Consider the following 4,646-nt stretch of genomic DNA (forward strand, 5'->3'; position numbering starts at 1 on the left):
CGCGATACGGATGAGTGCGTTCTCGCGTAGCTCATCCGTGAGATCGAGTTTACGGCCATGGCCTCATCGTTTGATTCCTCGGTGGTGTAATTGAACCCGAGACCGGGCTCTCCGACTTCTACAGTATGAGGGCTTCGGTCCCGTAGACCAACGAGAAGGGTGTTTCCCCCGTACTTGACTTTGATGTGGTTCTCAGAAGCCCACAAAGACCTCCGTAATATCTCCCTCCAGTGGTGCTTTGACGTTTCAAGTCTCTTTCTCAGATTCTGAATTATCGTTTTGTTCGTAGATTCCGCTTGTCCGTTCGCACACGGGTGATACGGAGTCGACACAATTTTCTTGATCTTCAGACCTTCAAGGAAATCATTAACTTTGCCACCAACGAACTGGGGGCCGTTGTCACAGGTGATCTCGGCCGGAATGCCGAACCGGCAAATAATGTGGTCTCAAATGAAGTCAATAACTTCTTTCTCTCATATTTTCTCGAAGGCCTGTGCTTCAACCCATTTTGAGAAATAGTCAGTCATAAACAAAATAAAACGGGCCTTACCTGGTGCCCATGGCAATGGACCAACAATGTCCATTCCCCATTTCATGAAGGGCCAGGGTGATACCACCGAGTGCAAGCCTCCCCGGCCGATGAATCATCGGAGCATGTCTTTGACATCCGTCACACTTCCGGACAAAATTCTTCGCATCTTTCTCCATCCGGTTCCAGTAATAACCGGCTCTAATGATTTTCCGGACTAAGGCTTCCGCACCGGAGTGATTCCCGCAAGTCCCCTCGTGTACTTCTCTCATCACGTACTCGCTCACCGGGACCTAAACATTTGGCCAAAGGACCGAAGAAATACCGCCCGTATAATCGGCGTCCACCAGGCAAAACCGTGCTGCTTTCGTCCTTAGCGATCGTGATTCCTTCGGTCATTGGGAGCTTTCCATCTTGCAAATAGTCGATGTATTTGTTGCGCCAATCCCAAGTTAAACCCATTGTGTTTATCTCAAAGATGCCCGTTATCTATTGCCGAGTTCATCAAGTGCACCACGATCCGGGTTAATTTCTTCCCCTTAGATCGAAGATCCCAAATCCGGCCAACGCATCGGCCCCGCAATTCTCGCTCCCTCGCACATGCCGCGTGGTCCATTCTTTGAACCGTGAAGTATGACTGACCCTTTCAAGATACCTTTGCATTCGTTCATCCTTGACTTCGAAGACGCCATTCACCCGGTTGACAACCAGAGAGAATCGCATTTTGCTTCGATTACTTCAAATTTCATGCTCGAGCTAATTCCAGTCCTACAATCATAGCCTCATATCGGCTTCATTGTTAGTTAATTTAACTGTCCTAATGGACTGCCGGATTGCATCTCCGGCGGGAGTTTTAAGGACGATTCCAAGCTCGGAACCTCCAAGGTTCGAGGCTCCATCCGTGTGTAATGACCAAATACCCGAGGCTTTTCTCGGGGTTAGCAGGAGTTCCTTCTCAACCTTAGGGATCATGGCCGGGGTGAAGTCTGCCACAAAGTCAGCTAAGATTTGTGACTTGATGGCCGTCCGAGGCCTATATTCAATGTCATACCCGCTTATCTCTACAGCCCATTTAGTTAGCCTGCCCAATAATTCCGGCTTATGCAAGATGTTCTTTAAAGGATAAGTGGTCACTACACATATCGGGTGGCATTGAAAGTAAGGCTTGAGTTTTCTAGAAGCGCTTACCGTTGCTAATGCCAATTTTTCAAGGCGAGGATAACGGGTCTCCGCATCCCCCAAGGTCCTACTCACATAATAAATGGGAAATTGTGTACCGATTCTTCTCGGACCAAAACTCCACTTACCGCTACCTCGGACACGGCAAGGTAGAGAAAAAACTCGCTTCGTCCGCTTTGGCGTATGCAACAAAGGAGGGGCGGATAAGTACTCTTTTAGTTCTTGTAAGGCTTTCCGGCACTCCGTTGTCCATGTGAAGTCGTTCTTCTTCCCGAGTAAGGAGAAGAAACGGTGGCTCTTCTCCGAAGATCTTGATATAAACCGCCGCGTCGCTATCCTCCCGTAAGCCTCGCACTCTTTTGACGTTATTTACCACCTCGATATCCTCGATTGCTTTGATCTTGTCCGGGTTAATCTCGATTCCCCGATTTGACACCACGAAACCGAGGAATTTACCCGACCGACACCGAAAGCACACTTCTCCGGATTGAGCTTCATATTATATCTTCGAGTACGTCAAAGGTTTCCGCAAATGTTTTAAATGGTCCTCTCGTTTCCGGGACTTAACAACCATGTCATCAATATAAACTTCCATCGTTTTTCCTATTTGTTCTTCGAACATTCCGTTAACTAGGCGTTGGTAGGTTTCCCCGGCATTTTTTTAATCCGAAAGGCATTACATTGTAGCAATAAGTCCCGTATCGGGTAATGAAAGATGTTTTCTCTTGATCTTCCGGGTGCATCCGAATTTGGTTGTACCCGGAGTAAGCATCGAGAAAACTTAACATCTCATGCCTGGATGTCGCATCGATCATTCTATCGATGTGGGGCAACGAAAACGAATCCTTCGGGCATGCTTTGTATAGATCCTTATAATTAACGCACATTCGAAATTTATTACCTTTTTTTGGCACCACCACTACGTTAGCCAGCCAATCCGGGTATTTTACTTCCCGAATGGAGCCTATTTTTAAAAGCTGTGTTACCTCATCCTTCACGAAGGCATGCTTTGACTCTACCATAGGCCTCTGCTTTTTACAGCTTCACCGGGGGAAATCTCCCGTCGAGACTAAGCTTATGAGTTGTTACTTCCGGTGACACACACCGTTATATCTATATGCGATCATGCAAAACAATCGGCATTATCTTGAAGAAATTTAATTAACTTGTTCCTGAGCTCCGAGGTTAACCCCGTGCCCAGGCATACCTTCGTCCGTAGATATTCGAACAAGAAGACTTGCTCCAGCTCCTCTATTGTAGATTTTGTCGCGTCTGACTCATCTGGCAAGACGAATGATCTAGGTATGTTGAAGTCGTCTTCTTCGTGCCCCGGGTCCAATCTCTTTTGCTCCATTGCTGGACCCGTTAACGGTAATTGCTATTTGAAATTCTTGTCCCCAGATGATCCTTTCTTTTGATCCGGCTTTTTGAGTAGGGGTGATGATTCTTCGACCGCGAACATCTCTCTCTTGTCACAGTGTTGTTCTCCTGATAGTTTTTATCCCCTCCGGAGTCGGGAACTTCCCCCCGATGTAATGTAGACGACACGCTCTCATGCTATGTATCCACGACCTACCCAAAGAATGCGTTGTATTTCATATCCCCTTTGATTACATAGAACACAGTCTGCTGGATGGTGTCATCGATGTTGACTGGCAAGGAAATCTCACCCTTCGTAGTTTCACTCGCCATATTGAACCCACTAAGCACCCGGGTTATCGGTACGATCTGGTCGAGTAGCCTTAACTGTTCAACCACTCTCCACCGGATGATGTTGGCCGAGCTACCTGGGTCAATTAGAATACATTTAATTTGAAACTTAAAGACGAGAATATAAATTACCAACGCATCATTGTGCGGTTGAATGATGCCTTCTGCATCCTCGTTGCTGAAAGTGATGGAGCCCTCGGGTATATAATCCCGGTTGCGCGCTTTTCACGAACAAAGGGAAACCTTGGCGCGCTTCATTACCGGCCCTCTAGGAGCATCTGTACCCCCGATTATCATGTTGATTATATGTTGAGGCTCTACCGGTTCAATTCGTTTACTCGACTCCCTCTCCTTGTAGTGGGTCTTTGCCCGCTCACTCAGGAATTCACGAAGGTGCCCATTTTTCAGTAAGCGAGCCACCTCTTCTCTTAGTTGGCGACGCCTCGCATTTCCGTGACCGTGAGTTCGATGGTATTCACAAATCATATTCGGATCCCGTTGGCCGGGATCCGACCTCAATGGTCTCGGCCACCTTGCTTCCGGAATGCGGCCTAAGGCCGAGACAAGGTCCGAGGTGTTGATACTAAAGTTGTATTCTGATATTCTCAGTGGGTCCCTGTTAGTTACAGAACTTCCAAAGATCACTTCTAAATTAAAAATGAAAATATAAATTTTACGCATCTTTTTTGCCTATAACAGAAATAATATCTAAATGTCAATGCTGTTATAGGTGTAACCATTCTCTATAGCAGCAAAAAAATTTCAGACCCAACGATGCTGTTATAGAGAGGTTTGATTGTACCTTAGTTTATATATTCATCAATTTTACCCGTTCTTTTATAGCTAATCCATCCACCCAGGTTTTCACCTCCCATGGTGATGGAGAATTTGACATAGACCTCTACCTTGTTATCACTACCATGTATAAGGGACAACTAAGGGGTATTTGTAATCCTCACAAAAGTTTCCAATTAATGTCAAATTTTTCAATTAATTACTTGTAGGTCCCAAGTTTATTTTTTAAGGTCAAATTTACTTTTTATTTTTATTGTCTACTTTTCATTACTTTACTACTATATATGAGGGAGAATACCCATTTTTGTAGTCTCCACCAGTGTTTTAAAAGGCGGGGGCGTAAGGCAGGGCATTTTACATTTGCCTCAGCGAGGTGTAAGCCCCGAGGCATTGGGCGTAAGCCCCGTAGATATTTACTTTTAGTATTTCATAA

Source organism: Lycium ferocissimum, chromosome 11, assembly GCF_029784015.1.
Source record: "Lycium ferocissimum isolate CSIRO_LF1 chromosome 11, AGI_CSIRO_Lferr_CH_V1, whole genome shotgun sequence".
Lineage (NCBI taxonomy): Eukaryota > Viridiplantae > Streptophyta > Magnoliopsida > Solanales > Solanaceae > Lycium > Lycium ferocissimum.